Raw genomic sequence first — 17,364 nt, 5'->3', positions numbered from 1 at the left:
AGTACTGGGGGTCGAGGCAATAAGATGGGTCAGCTGCAGGGGTGGCAGGGAGACGTAACTGCCACCGCTCCGCCACCAGGAAGCGTTCTGGGGTTAAAGAGAGCGAAACTCCAATGGGCGGTGGTCCCCGGCTGATGACCCTGCAGCCGACCCACGGCGCTGTAGGAGGCGCGTCAGGCACACTTGCCTGGCAGAAACAACACTATATCTGTACAATCAATCTGATTTCTGGGTAACCAGTGACTACTGTGAAAGGGCAGTTGACAGCCAGGAAAGACTGGAAGACTTCCAGGAAAGTCTGGATGACAGCAGGAAAGTCTGTACCGGGAATGGGCGGCTAGTTACCCAACCCACTAGTCTCCTAGCCAGGAGACATCCAACCTCTAACTACGAAAACAAATAAGGAAAAACAATCCGAAGGCCTTCCAAAAGGCGGGGTGAAAGATGGGCCTAACAGGACTGACTACTCGGTAATGACTGGAACGTACATCGACAACGAGATGAAGACCTTCCGATTGTGCAGGTGTGGGTGGGGTGAAGTGACCACATACAGGGGCTTACGGATTCATCAGGGGAGGAAGAAAAAGGAGATCGAGAAGAAAAGCATGCAACATCCTTGCACTGCTCCGGCAGATGAGACAAACAGGACCCCCAGCCGGGGACGGTAACCACAGAGCCGAGGGTCCAAACATTGTTGACATGCGGACGGTAGAGGATTACTACCCCCCTGGCATGTGAGCATGCTGAAGGTAGACCTGGCAGCCGCCCAGTCACCCAGCAAACAGAAAAGAGGGAACCAGGAAGGAAGGGCACCATCAAGTGGCTTGGGGCATGTGATGTGAAGACATGGCAGAAACTGGACTCAGACCACAGTCTACTGCTGGAGAACACACTACGTGGTCAAGTGGACAAGAAACTCAACCTTCTTGGGAACATCCTGTATGAGGAGTGCAAAGCTAGATTCGGTAGCCTCACCAAGATGCAGCACAATCTCCCCACAAGAAAGGGCAGGAGAGAGGCTGAGATTGACGCCCTGGTGCAAGATCGGCGCCAGCTCCGCAGGAGATGGAAGAAAGGAACTGCAGAGGAGAAAAAAGGCCTGAAGGTGTTATGGGACGAGGTAAGACAGAAGCCGGGCAGCATGCAAAGAGTAAGGCGTATTCGCAGATGCAAGCAAAGAAAATAGAAAGAAAGGGCTAGCTTCATGGGGATTTCCTTTCAAGCACGCCCGCCAGCTTCTGGAGGAGAAAAGAAACGGGAAACTGGAAGCCACCAAGGAAGAGCTTCAGCAGTACACCATGGGCCAATACAGCGACTCAAAGAGGAACGATCCGTTAGGTTCACCAGGATATGTCCCTCCTCCTCCACCTCCAACCACGCAGTTTGACAGCTTCCCTCCTGGACTGAGCGAGGTAAGAGCAGTGGTCAAGAAAGTGAGGTCAGCATCAGTTCCTGGGCCTAACGGAATCCCCTACAAGCTATACAAGAACTGCCCCCAGTCATGGCCAAGAGACTTATATATTATCTCACAGAGAATGGCTATATTGACACCAGCTGCCAGAAAGCAAGAGTACCAAGTTTTCCAGGATGCGTGGAGCATTGTTCAATGATTTGGGCACGGATCCAGAGGGCCAAGCAGGAGAAGAGCGACCTCCATGTGGTGTGGCTTGACCTTGCCAAAGCTTATGGTTCTGTCCCTCACAAACTCATCCAGTTTGCATTGGAATTCTTCCACGTCCGTGTTTCCACCATCAACCTGGTAACCAGCTACTTCAGTGACTTCCAGATGTGTTTCAGCCTCCAAGATTTTACAACAGGATGGCGGCGTCTGGAAGTAGGCATAGCCATGGGGTGTTCCATCTCCCCAGTTCTCTTTGTTGCAGTTTTTGAAATCATCCTCCGCGGAGCCCGTCAGACTGTAGGTGGGATGAGGCTGCAGACAGGGCAGAGCCTTCCACCACTTTGAAGCTACATGGACGATGTCACTGTGGTACTGCAAACAGCCCAATGCATGAGAAGGTGTCTGAAGAGGCTGGATGAGCTAGTGACATGGGCACGGATGAAGATAAAACCCTCCAAGTCACAAAGCCTCTCCTTGCGCAAAGCCACCAGGAACGACAAAACCATCTTTGTTGCAGGAGGTGATCAAATCCCTCTACTGGTCAACCATTCCATCCAAAGCCTGGGGAGGCATTAAAATGCGGACCTGTCGGACAAGCACACAGGCAAGGCAGCACGGAAACAACTCTCAGAAGGCCTAGCGAGTATCAACAAGAGCCAGCTCCCCGGAAAGTACAAGTTGTGGTGCTACAACTTCACACTGTACCAAAAGGTTATGTGGCCACTGAAGATGTGCGAGATTCCATCCCCAACAGCCAACGGGTTGGACAGATTAGCCAACTCCTACATCCGAAAGTGGCTGGGCCTACCGCGTTGCTTCTCCGACACTGGCTTATTTGGGGCAACTTTACTGCATCTGCCAATTCAGTCCATCGCCCTGGGCTACAAGCAGGAGAAGGCCAGATTGGTTCTCGAGCTGGAAGAATCCTCAGATCCTACAGTGAGGAATGCACATGTACCAATCCGAACAGGCCGGAAGTAGCAAGCAGGGCCAGAGGTTGCCAAGGCCATTGGCAGGCTCCAACACCAGGAGGTAGTTGGCAGGGTGCAAGTAGGAAGAGCAGGGCTTGACTGGGGAGATTCTCCACGCCTCTGGTCCAAGGCCACAAAGAGGGAACGCAGAGCCATAGTTGTGGAGAAGGAATCAAGGGCGAACCAGGAGCAAGATACCATCAAGGCCGTGTCTCAAGGTCGCCAAGGAAGATGGACTACTTGGGAAGGCACCATCAGCAGACCCATCATCAGCTGGGCCAACCTATGGAAGATGCCACAAGCCAGACTCAGCTTCCTACTCAGGGCAACTTATAATACCTTGCCATGCCCCAGAAATTTCTACCAGTGGTACGGCCAAGAGGATAGCTGTCCCCTGCGTGGTGCTCCCAACGCCAGCCTGAAGCCCTTGCTATCAGGCTGCAAGATCGCTCTGACACAGGGCATGATCAAGTCCTGATGAAACTGGCAGAAGTCCTGGAGAACAGTAGACAAGAGGCCAACAGCCAACCCATAGCCAAGCAACTTCCTGTCTTGTTTGTGAGGCCAGGGGAAGGCAAAGGAGACACCAGCCAATGAGGCCCCCGCAGTGTCCTCTCTCTGGGAAGGGACTGGAGTATGAGGGCTGACATCGGCAAACAGCTCCAATTCCCCGTGAGATCACCACCACTTCACTCCGCCCATACATTGTGCTGTGGTCTACTGTTACCAAGTCTGCCATGCTGATTGAGCTTACCATCCCTTGGGAGGAGGGAACCCAGGCAGCCTACGAGCGCAAAGCAGCCAAGTATGCAGATCTGGCTGCTGAGTGCAGAGAGGCAAGCTGGTCCACTACTATCTACCCTGTGGAAGTAGGCTGTCGGGGCTTCGTCGGTACATCAACCATAAGGATGCTCCGAGATGTGGGATTGACTGGGGCTAAGCTCCAAAGGGAAACAAAGGCCCTTGCTGAAGAAGCAGAAAAGGGAAGTTTCTGGTTGTGGCTGAGGAGGAAGGATAAGTACTGGGAGTCGAGGCAATAAGATGGGTCAGCTGCAGGGGGTGGCAGGGAGACGTCCCTGCCACCGCTCCGCCACCAGGAGGCGTTCCGGGGTTAAAGAGAGTGAAACTCCAATGAGCGGTGGTTCCCGGCTGATGACCCTGCAGCTGACCCAAGGCGCTGTAGGCGGCGCGTCAGGCATACTGGCCCAGCAGAAACAACACCATATCGGTACAATCAATCTATAATGATGGCAACACATGTTGTAAGTTTCTATATTAACTATATTAGCCTACTATCAAAATAACTGTAAAAGTCATATAAGTGTTATAATGATGGCAACACATGATGTAAGTGTCTATATTAGCTATATTAGCCTACTATCAAAAAAACTTTAAAAGTCATAAGTGTTATAATGAAGGCAACACATGATGTAAGTGTCTATATTAACTTTTTTCAGCGTCGGTTGGTGTAATATGAAAATTGTTTGTTGGATACAGAACATTATGGCCGTCAGCAAAGAAAACTCCACAAATTAGCCACACCGTTTTATAAGCTGCAGCGCTCAAAGTGTGGGGAAAAAAAGTAGCAGCTTATAGTCCGGAATTAACGGTAATTATTTGGTACTTGTTTAAATAATAATAAAAATAATAGATTTTATTTGTAAAAAAAACTTTACATTGAGCAAACAACCTCAAAGTGCTACAGTGTATTAAAATAATAATAATAATAATAAAGATAATACAAACAAATAAAAATACAATCTAGAACAGCCTAATAGCTAGAACTAGTATGCATATAATATGAAAACTGTTTTGTTAGATACAAAATATTCTGGCCGTCACCGAAGAAAATTCCAAAAATTAGCCACACCATTTTATAAGCTGCAGTGATCAAAGTGTGGGGAAAAAAAGTAGCATCGTATAGTCCGGAATTAAAGGTAATTATTTTATACTTGTTTAAATAATAATAATAATAGATTGTATTAGTAAAAAAACACTTTACATTGAGCAAACAACCTCACAGTGCTACAGTGTATTAAAATAATAATAATAATAATAATAATAATAATAATAATAATAAAGATAATACAAAAAAATAAAAATACAATCTAGAACAGCCTAATAGCTAGAACTAGTATGCATATAATATGAAAACTGTTTTGTTAGATACAAAATATTCTGGCCGTCACCGAAGAAAATTCCAAAAATTAGCCACACCATTTTATAAGCTGCAGTGATCAAAGTTTGGGGAAAAAAAGTAGCATCGTATAGTCCGGAATTAAAGATAATTATTTTATACATGTTTAAATAATAATAATAATAGATTGTATTACTAAAAAAAACACTTTACATTGAGCAAACAACCTCACAGTGCTACAGTGTATTAAAATAATAATAATAATAATAATAAAGACAATACAAAAAAAATAAAAATACAATCTAGAATAGCCTACTAGCTAGAACTAGTATGCATATAATATGAAAACGGTTTGTTAGATACATAACATTCTGGCCGTCACCGAAGAAAATTCCACAAATTAGCCACACCATTTTATAAGCTGCAGTGATCAAAGTGTGGGGGAAAAAAGTAGCATCGTATAGTCCGGAATTAAAGGTAATTTTTTTATACTTGTTTAAATAATAATAATGATAGATTGTATTAGTAAAAAAACACTTTACATTGAGCAAACAACCTCACAGTGCTACAGTGTATTAAAATAATAATAATAATAATTATAATAATAAAGATAATACAAAAAAATAAAAATACAATCTAGAACAGCCTAATAGCTAGAACTAGTATGCATATAATATGAAAACTGTTTGTTAGATATGAAACATTCTGGCCGTCACCGAAGAAAATTCCACAAATAAGCCACACCATTTTATAAGCTGGAGTGATCAAAGTGTGGGGAAAAAAAGTAGCATCGTATAGTCCGGAATTAAAGGCAATTATTTTATACTTGTTTAAATAATAATAATAATAGATTGTATTAGTAAAAAAACACTTTACATTGAGCAAACAACCTCACAGTGCTACAGTGTATTAAAATAATAATAATAATAATAATAATAATAAAGATAATACAACAAAAATAAAAATACAATCTAGAACAGCCTAATAGCTAGAACTAGTATGCATATAATATGAAAACTGTTTTGTTAGATACAAAATATTCTGGCCATCACCGAAGAAAATTCCAAAAATTAGCCACACCATTTTATAAGCTGCAGTGATCAAAGTGTGGGGAAAAAAAGTAGCATCGTATAGTCCGGAATTAAAGGTAATTATTTTATACTTGTTTAAATAATAATAATAATAGATTGTATTAGTAAAAAAACACTTTACATTGAGCAAACAACCTCACAGTGCTACAGTGTATTAAAATAATAATAATAATAATAATAATAATAATAAAGATAATACAACAAAAATAAAAATACAATCTAGAACAGCCTAATAGCTAGAACTAGTATGCATATAATATGAAAACTGTTTTGTTAGATACAAAATATTCTGGCCATCACCGAAGAAAATTCCAAAAATTAGCCACACCATTTTATAAGCTGCAGTGATCAAAGTGTGGGGAAAAAAAGTAGCATCGTATAGTCCGGAATTAAAGGTAATTATTTTATACTTGTTTAAATAATAATAATAATAGATTGTATTAGTAAAAAAACACTTTACATTGAGCAAACAACCTCACAGTGCTACAGTGTATTAAAATAATAATAATAATAATAATAATAAAGATAATACAACAAAAATAAAAATACAATCTAGAACAGCCTAATAGCTAGAACTAGTATGCATATAATATGAAAACTGTTTTGTTAGATACAAAATATTCTGGCCATCACCGAAGAAAATTCCAAAAATTAGCCACACCATTTTATAAGCTGCAGTGATCAAAGTGTGGGGAAAAAAAGTAGCATCGTATAGTCCGGAATTAAAGGCAATTATTTTATACTTGTTTAAATAATAATAATAATAGATTGTATTAGTAAAAAAACACTTTACATTGAGCAAACAACCTCACAGTGCTACAGTGTACCAAAATAATAATAATAATAATAATAATAATAATAAAGATAATACAAAAAAATAAAAATACAATCTAGAACAGCCTAATAGCTTGAACTGGTATGCATATAATATGAAAACTTTTTGTAAGATACAAAATATTCTGGCCGTCACCATAGAAAATTCCAAAAATTAGCCACACCATTTTATGAGCTGCAGTGATCAAAGTGTGGGGAAAAAAAGTAGCATCGTATAGTCCGGAATTAAAGATAATTATTTTGTACTTGTTTAAATAATAATAATAATAGATTGTATTAGTAAAAAAACACTTTACATTGAGCAAACAACCTCAATGTGCTACAGTGTATTAAAATAATAATAATAATAATAATAATAATAATAATAATAATAAAGATAATACAAAAAAATAAAAATACAATCTAGAACAGCCTAATAGCTAGAACTAGTATACATATAATGAAAACTGTTTTGTTAGATACAAAATATTCTGGCCGTCACCGAAGAAAATTCCAAAAATTAGCCACACCATTTTATAAGCTGCAGTGATCAAAGTGTGGGGAAAAAAAGTAGCATCGTATAGTCCGGAATTAAAGGCAATTATTTTATACTTGTTTGAATAATAATAATAATAGATTGTATTAGTAAAAAAAACACTTTACATTGAGCAAACAACCTCACAGTGCTACAGTGTATTAAAATAATAATAATAATAATAAAGACAATACAAAAAAAATAAAAATACAATCTAGAATAGCCTAATAGCTAGAACTAGTATGCATATAATATGAAAACGGTTTGTTAGATACATAACATTCTGGCCGTCACCGAAGAAAATTCCACAAATTAGCCACACCATTTTATAAGCTGCAGTGATCAAAGTGTGGGGGAAAAAAGTAGCATCGTATAGTCCGGAATTAAAGGCAATTATTTTATACTTGTTTAAATAATAATAATAATAGATTGTATTAGTAAAAAAACACTTTACATTGAGCAAACAACCTCACAGTGCTACAGTGTATTAAAATAATAATAATAATAATAATAAAGATAATACAAAAAAATACAAATACAATCTAGAACAGCCTAATACCTAGAACTAGTATGCATATAATATGAAAACTGTTTTGTTAGATACAAAATATTCTGGCCGTCACCGAAGAAAATTCCAAAAAATTAGCCACACCATTTTATAAGCTGCAGTGATCAAAGTGTGGGGAAAAAAAGTAGCATCGTATAGTCCGGAATTAAAGGCAATTATTTTATACTTGTTTAAATAATAATAATAATAGATTGTATTAGTAAAAAAACACTTTACATTGAGCAAACAACCTCACAGTGCTACAGTGTATCAAAATAATAATAATAATAATAATAATAATAATAAAGATAATACAAAAAAATAAAAATACAATCTAGAACAGCCTAATAGCTAGAACTAGTATGCATATAATATGAAAACTGTTTGTTAGATACAAAATATTCTGGCCGTCACCGAAGAAAATTCCAAAAATTAGCCACACCATTTTATGAGCTGCAGTGATCAAAGTGTGGGGAAAAAAAGTAGCATCGTATAGTCCGGAATTAAAGATAATTATTTTATACTTGTTTAAATAATAATAATAATAGATTGTATTAGTAAAAAAACACTTTACATTGAGCAAACAACCTCACAGTGCTACAGTGTATTAAAATAATAATAATAATAATAATAATAATAATAATAAAGATAATACAAAAAAATAAAAATACAATCTAGAGCAGCCTAATAGCTAGAACTAGTATACATATAATGAAAACTGTTTTGTTAGATACAAAATATTCTGGCCGTCACCGAAGAAAATTCCAAAAATTAGCCACACCATTTTATAAGCTGCAGTGATCAAAGTGTGGGGAAAAAAAGTAGCATCGTATAGTCCGGAATTAAAGGTAATTATTTTATACTTGTTTAAATAATAATAATAATAGATTGTATTAGTAAAAAAACACTTTACATTGAGCAAACAACCTCACAGTGCTACAGTGTATTAAAATAATAATAATAATAATAATAATAAAGATAATACAAAAAAAATTAAAATACAATCTAGAACAGCCTAATAGCTAGAACTAGTATGCATATAATATGAAAACTGTTTGTTAGATACAAAACATTCTGGCCGTCACCGAAGAAAATTCCACAAATTAGCCACACCATTTTATAAGCTGCAGTGATCAAAGTGTGGGGAAAAAAAGTAGCATCGTATAGTCCGGAATTAAAGATAATTATTTTATACTTGTTTAAATAATAATAATAATAGATTGTATTAGTAAAAAAACACTTTACATTGAGCAAACAACCTCAAAGTGCTACACTGTATTAAAATAATAATAATAATAATAATAATAATAATAATAATAATAATAATAATAATAATAATAATAAAGGTAATACAAAAAAATGAAAATACAATCTACAAGAGCCTAATAGCTAGAACTAGTATGCATATAATATGAAAACTGTTTGTTAAATACAAAACATTCTGGCCGTCACCGAAGAAAATTCCAAAAATTTGCCACACCATTTTATAAACTGCAGTGATCAAAGTGTGGGGGAAAAAAAGTAGCATCGTATAGTCCGGAATTAAAGATAATTATTTTATACTTGTTAAAATAATAATAATAATAGATTGTATTGGTAAAAAAACACTTTACATTGAGCAAACAACCTCACAGTGCTAAAGTGTATTAAAATAATAATAATAATAATAATAACAATAATAAAGAAAATACAAAAAAATAAAAATACAATCTAAAACAGCCTAATAGCTAGAACTAGTATGCATATAATATGAAAACTGTTTGTTAGATACAAAATATTCTGGCCGTCACCGAAGAAAATTCCAAAAATTAGCCACACCATTTTATAAGCTGCAGTGATCAAAGTGTGGGGAAAAAAAGTAGCATCGTATAGTCCGGAATTAAAGGTAATTATTTTATACTTGTTTAAATAATAATAATAATAGATTGTATGAGTAAAAAAACACTTTACATTGCGCAAACAACCTCACAGTGCTACAGTGTATTAAAATAATAATAATAATAATAATAATAAAGATAATACAAAAAAAATTAAAATACAATCTAGAACAGCCTAATAGCTAGAACTAGTATGCATATAATATGAAAACTGTTTGTTAGATACAAAACATTCTGGCCGTCACCGAAGAAAATTCCACAAATTAGCCACACCATTTTATAAGCTGCAGTTATCAAAGTGTGGGGAAAAAAAGTAGCATCGTATAGTCCGGAATTAAAGATAATTATTTTATACTTGTTTAAATAATAATAATAATAGATTGTATTAGTAAAAAAACGCTTTACATTGAGCAAACAACCTCAAAGTGCTACACTGTATTAAAATAATAATAATAGTAATAATAATAATAATAATAAAGGTAATACAAAAAAATGAAAATACAATCTAGAACAGCCTAATAGCTAGAACTAGTATGCATATAATATGAAAACTGTTTGTTAGATACAAAACATTCTGGCCGTCACCGAAGAAAATTCCAAAAATTAGCCACACCATTTTATAAACTGCAGTGATCAAAGTGTGGGGGAAAAAAAGTAGCATCGTATAGTCCGGAATTAAAGATAATTATTTTATACTTGTTAAAATAATAATAATAATAGATTGTATTAGTAAAAAAACACTTTACATTGAGCAAACAACCTCACAGTGCTACAGTGTATTAAAATAATAATAATAATAATAATAATAATAATAATAATAATAATAACAATAATAAAGAAAATACAAAAAAATAAAAATACAATCTAAAACAGCCTAATAGCTAGAACTAGTATGCATATGATATGAAAACTGTTTTGTTGGATACAAAATATTCTGGCCGTCACCGAAGAAAATTCCAAAAATTAGCCACACCATTTTATAGGCTGCAGTGATCAAAGTGTGGGGAAAAAAAGTAGCATCGTATAGTCCGGAATTAAAGGTAATTATTTTATACTTGTTTAAATAATAATAATAATAGATTGTATGAGTAAAAAAAACACTTTACATTGCGCAAACAACCTCACAGTGCTACAGTGTATTAAAATAATAATAATAATAATAAAGATAATACAAAAAAAATTAAAATACAATCTAGAACAGCCTAATAGCTAGAACTAGTATGCATTTAATATGAAAACTGTTTGTTGGATACAAAACATTCTGGCCGTCACCGAAGAAAATTCCACAAATTAGCCACACCATTTTATAAGCTGCAATGATCAAAGTGTGGGGAAAAAAAGTAGCATTGTATAGTCCGGAATTAAAGATAATTATTTTATACTTGTTTAAATAATAATAATAATAGATTGTATTAGTAAAAAAACACTTTACATTGAGCAAACAACCTCAATGTGCTACACTGTATTAAAATAATAATAATAATAATAATAATAATAATAATAATAATAATAATAATAATAAAGGTAATACAAAAAAATGAAAATACAATCTAGAAGAGCCTAATAGCTAGAACTAGTATGCATATAATATGAAAACTGTTTGTTAGATACAAAACATTCTGGCCGTCACCGAAGAAAATTCCAAAAATTAGCCACACCATTTTATAAACTGCAGTGATCAAAGTGTGGGGGAAAAAAAGTAGCATCGTATAGTCCGGAATTAAAGATAATTATTTTATACGTGTTAAAATAATAATAATAATAGATTGTATTGGTAAAAAAACACTTTACATTGCGCAAACAACCTCACAGTGCTACAGTGTATTAAAACAATAATAATAATAATAATAATAAAGATAATACAAAAAAAATTAAAATACAATCTAGAACAGCCTAATAGCTAGAACTAGTATGCATATAATATGAAAACTGTTTGTTAGATACAAAACATTCTGGCCGTTACCGAAGAAAATTCCACAAATTAGCCACACCATTTTATAAGCTGCAGTGATCAAAGTGTGGGGAAAAAAAGTAGCATCGTATAGTCCGGAATTAAAGATAATTATTTTATACTTGTTTAAATAATAATAATAATAGATTGTATTAGTAAAAAAACACTTTACATTGAGCAAACAACCTCAAAGTGCTACACTGTATTAAAACAATAATAATAATAATAATAATAATAATAATAATAAAGTTGATACAAAAAAATAAAAATACAATCCAGAACAGCCTAATAGCTAGAACTAGTATGCATATAATATGAAAACTGTTTGTTAGATACAAAACATTCTGGCCGTCACCGAAGAAAATTCAAAAAATTAGCCACGCCTTTTTATAAGCTGCAGTGATCAAAGTGTGGGGAAAAAAAGTAGCATCGTATACTCCGGAATTAAAGGTAATTGTTTTATACTTGTTTAAATAATAATAATAATAGATTGTATTAGTAAAAAAACACTTTACAATGAGCAAACAACCTCAAAGTGCTACACTGTATTAAAATAATAATAATAATAATAATAATAAAGATAATACAAAAAAATAAAAATACAATCTAGAACAGACTAATAGCTAGAACTAGTATGTATATAATATGAAAACTGTTCGTTAGATACAAAACATTCTGGCCGTCACCGAAGAAAATTCCATAAATTAGCCACACCATTTTATAAGCTGCAGTGATCAAAGCGTGGGGAAAAAAAATAGTGGCTTATAACACACGAATATATGCTACATTCAAGAGAAAAATACGACCAAATTGAGGCCAAAAATATGAAGAATATGCAGTTTTTTGTAGAGAAGCTACAATATTTGAAGCGTGACGTGGCGAGGGATGACATTGTCCCTTTTTTGAAGTTCGGGGACAAGAACTAAAGTGCTGTGCACCACCTCCCCCAGACCATAACCCACAGTGGTTCTCAATTATTTTATGTCATCCGACCCCCAGGTGGGAACACCCCACTGTGGGAGAAGCACCGCCGTGACTCCAGACAAGAAGGAAAGCCATGAAAACGGTGGAAAAGGAAACCAAAAAAATAAAAATCACCAATAAGCGTCATCAATAATTAATGCAGGTGTTGAAAAGAATATCAGTCAACTTGACTCATTTAATATTTCTTCTGCGGTGAGTCAAGGTTATCCACAGAAGCAGAGGCGGAGAAACGGTAAAGTTTTTTGTGTGCAAAAAAAAAAAAAAGGTCCCAAAAAAAGAGTGAGGCGGAAAAAGAACGAAAAGTGCACTGCGGCTAGAATACAAATAAAAACAAAGTGCAACACAACGACAAAACCCCTAAGCGGTGAAGTCGACATGTTGTGTAAATGCTAAATAAAAACTGAATCCAATAATTTGCAAACCCTTTTCAACTTATATTCAATTGATTAGACAGCAAAAACAAGATAGTTAACATTCAAACTGTAAAACCTTGTTATTTTTTGTAAATATTAGCTCATTTGGAATTTGATGCCTGCAACATGTTTCAAAAAAGCTGGCACACATGGCGAAAAAGACTGAGAACGTTGAGGAATGCTCATCAAACACTTATTTGGAACATCCCACAGGTGAACAGGCTAATTGGGATCATGTGTGTTGCCATGATTGGGTATGAAAGCAGCTTCCATGAAATGCTCGGTCATTCACAAACCAGGACGGGGCGAGGGTCACCACTTTGTCAACAAATGCCTGAGCAAATTGTGGAACAATTTATGAACAGCATTTCTCAACCACCTATTGCAAGGAATTTAGGGATTCCACCATCTACGCTCCGTAATATCATCAAAAGGTTCAGAGAATCTGGAGGTATCGCTGCACATAAGCAGCAATGTCCATGACCTTTGATCCCTGCGTCAAAAAGCGACATCAGTGTGTAAAGGATATCACCACATGGGCTCAGGAACACTTCATAAAACCACTGTCAGTAACTACAGTTGGTCGCTACTTAAGTAAAGTGCAAGTTAAAACTCTACTATGCAAAATTGGATCCATTTATCAACAACACCCAGAAAAGTCAAATTGTCGAACAGTTTAAGAACAACATTTCTCAACCAGCTATTGCAAGGAATTCAGGGATTTCACCACCTACGGTCCCTAATATCATCAAAAGGTTCAGAGAATCTGGACAAATCGCTGCACATAAGCAGCAATGTCCATGACCTTTGATCCCTGCGTCAAAAAGCGACATCAGTGTGTAAAGGATATCACCACATGGGCTCAGGAACACTTCAGAAAACCACTGTCAGTAACTACAGTTGGTCGCTACATCTGTAAGGTGCAAGTTAAAGCTCTACTATGCAAAATTAGAGCCATTTATCAACAACACCCAGAAAATCCACCGGCTTCCAAATTGTCGAACGGTTTAAGAACAACATTCCTCAACCAGCTATTGCAAGGAATGTAGGGATTTCACCACCTACGCTCCGTAATATCATCAAAAGGTTCAGAGAATCTGGAGAAATCGCTGCACATAAGCGGCAATGTCCATGACCTTTGATCCCTGCGTCAAAAAGCGACATCAGTGTGTAAAGGATATCACCACATGGGCTCAGGAACACTTCAGAAAAACCACTGTCAGTAACTAAAGTTGGTCGCTACATCTGTAAAGTGCAAGTTAAAACTCTACTATGCAAAATTAGAGCCATTTATCAACAACACCCAGAAAATCCACCGGCTCCCAAATTGTCGAACGGTTTAAGAACAACATTCCTCAACCAGCTATTGCAAGGAATGTAGGGATTTCACCACCTATCCTCCGTAATATCATCAAAAGGTTCAGAGAATCTGGAGAAATCGCTGCACATTAGCAGCAATGTCCATGACCTTTGATCCCTGCGTCAAAAAGCGACATCAGTGTGTAAAGGATATCACCACATGGGCTCAAGAACACTTCAGAAAACCACTGTCAGTAACTACAGTTGGTCGCTACATCTGTAAAGTGCAAGTTAAAACTCTACTATGCAAAATTAGAGCCATTTATCAACAACACCCAGAAAATCCACCGGCTTCCGAATTGTCGAACAGTTTAAGAACAACATTCCTCAACCAGCTATTGCAAGGAATGTAAGGATTTCACCACCTATGCTCCGTAATATCATCAAAAGGTTCAGAGAATCTGGAGGTATCGCTGCACATAAGCAGCAATGTCCATGACCTTTGATCCCTGCGTCAAAAAGCGACATCAGTGTGTAAAGGATATCACCACATGGGCTCAGGAACACTTCAGAAAACCACTGTCAGTAACTACAGTTGGTCGCTACATCTGTAAAGTGCAAGTTAAAACTGTACTAAGCAAAATTAAAGCCATTTATCAACAACACCCAGAAAAGCCACCGGCTTCCAAATTGTCGAAGAGTTTAAGAACAACATTTCTCAATCACCTATTGCAAGGAATTTAGGGATTTCACCACCTACGGTCCGTAATATCATCAAAAGGTTCAGAGAATCTGGAGAAATCGCTAAACATAAGCAGCAATGTCCATGACCTTTGATCCCTGCGTCAAAAAGCGACATCAGTCTGTAAAGGATATCACCACATGGGCTCAAGAACACTTCAGAAAACCACTGTCAGTAATTACAGGTGGTCGCTACATCTGTAAAGTGCAAGTTAAAACTCTACTATGCAAAATTTGAGCCATTTATCAACAACACCCAGAAAAGCCATATTGTCGAACAGTTTAAGAACAACATTCCTCAACCAGCTATTGCAAGGAATGTAGGGATTTCACCACCTATGCTCCGTAATATCATCAAAAGGTTCAGAGAATCTGGAGAAATCGCTGCACATAAGCAGCAATGTCCATGACCTTTGATCCCTGCGTCAAAAAGCGACATCAGTGTGTAAAGGATATCACAACATGGGCTCAGGAAAACTTCAGAAAACCACTGTCAGTAACTACAGTTGGTCGCTACATCTGTAAGGTGCAAGTTAAAACTCTACTATGCAAAATTAGACCCATTTATCAACAACACCCAGAAAATCCACCGGCTTCCAAATTGTCGAACAGTTTAAGAACAACATTCCTCAACCAGCTATTGCAAGGAATGTAGGGATTTCACCACCTACGCTCCGTAATATCATCAAAAGGTTCAGAGAATCTGGAGAAATCGCTGCACGTAAGCAGCAATGTCCATGACCTTTGATCCCTGCGTCAAAAAGCGACATCAGTGTGTAAAGGATATCACCACATGGGCTCAAAAACACTTCGGAAAACCACTGTCAGTAACTACAGTTGGTCGCTACATCTGTAAAGTACAAGTTAAAACTCTACTATGCAAAATTAGAGCCATTTATCAACAACACCCAGAAAAGCCACCGGCTTCCGAATTGTCGAACAGTTTAAGAACAACATTCCTCAACCAGCTATTGCAAGGAATATACGGATTTCACCACCTACGCTCCGTAATATCATCAAAAGGTTCAGAGAATCTGGAGGTATCGCTGCACATAAGCAGCAATGTCCATGACCTTTGATCCCTGCGTCAAAAAGCGACATCAGTGTGTAAAGGATATCACCACATGGGCTCAGGAACACTTCAGAAAACCACTGTCAGTAACTACAGTTGGTCGCTACATCTGTAAAGTACAAGTTAAAACTCTACTATAGAAAATTAGACCCATTTATCAACAACACCCAGAAAATCCACCGGCTTCCGAATTGTCGAACAGTTTAAGAACAACATTCCTCAACCAGCTATTGCAAGGAATATACGGATTTCACCACCTACGCTCCGTAATATCATCAAAAGGTTCAGAGAATCTGGAGGTATCGCTGCACATAAGCAGCAATGTCCATGACCTTTGATCCCTGCGTCAAAAAGCGACATCAGTGTGTAAAGGATATCACCACATGGGCTCAGGAACACTTCAGAAAACCACTGTCAGTAACTACAGTTGGTCGCTACATCTGTAAAGTACAAGTTAAAACTCTACTTTGGAAAATTAGACCCATTTATCAACAACACCCAGAAAATCCACCGGCTTCCGAATTGTCGAACAGTTTAAGAACAACATTCCTCAACCAGCTATTGCAAGGAATATACGGATTTCACCACCTACGCTCCGTAATATCATCAAAAGGTTCAGAGAATCTGGAGGTATCGCTGCACATAAGCAGCAATGTCCATGACCTTTGATCCCTGCGTCAAAAAGCGACATCAGTGTGTAAAGGATATCACCACATGGGCTCAGGAACACTTCAGAAAACCACTGTCAGTAACTACAGTTGGTCGCTACATCTGTAAAGTACAAGTTAAAACTCTACTATAGAAAATTAGACCCATTTATCAACAACACCCAGAAAATCCACCGGCTTCCGAATTGTCGAACAGTTTAAGAACAACATTCCTCAACCAGCTATTGCAAGGAATATACGGATTTCACCACCTACGCTCCGTAATATCATCAAAAGGTTCAGAGAATCTGGAGGTATCGCTGCACATAAGCAGCAATGTCCATGACCTTTGATCCCTGCGTCAAAAAGCGACATCAGTGTGTAAAGGATATCACCACATGGGCTCAGGAACACTTCAGAAAACCACTGTCAGTAACTACAGTTGGTCGCTACATCTGTAAAGTGCAAGTTAAAACTGTACTAAGCAAAATTAAAGCCATTTATCAACAACACCCAGAAAAGCCACCGGCTTCCAAATTGTCGAAGAGTTTAAGAACAACATTTCTCAACCACCTATTGCAAGGAATTTAGGGATTTCACCACCTACGGTCCGTAATATCATCAAAAGGTTCAGAGAATCTGGAGAAATCGCTAAACATAAGCAG

The sequence above is a fragment of the Nerophis ophidion genome, linkage group LG25, assembly GCF_033978795.1.
Source record: "Nerophis ophidion isolate RoL-2023_Sa linkage group LG25, RoL_Noph_v1.0, whole genome shotgun sequence".
Taxonomy (NCBI): domain Eukaryota; kingdom Metazoa; phylum Chordata; class Actinopteri; order Syngnathiformes; family Syngnathidae; genus Nerophis; species Nerophis ophidion.
The sequence above is the reverse complement of the archived record's forward strand: the minus strand, read 5'-3'. Positions refer to the sequence as shown.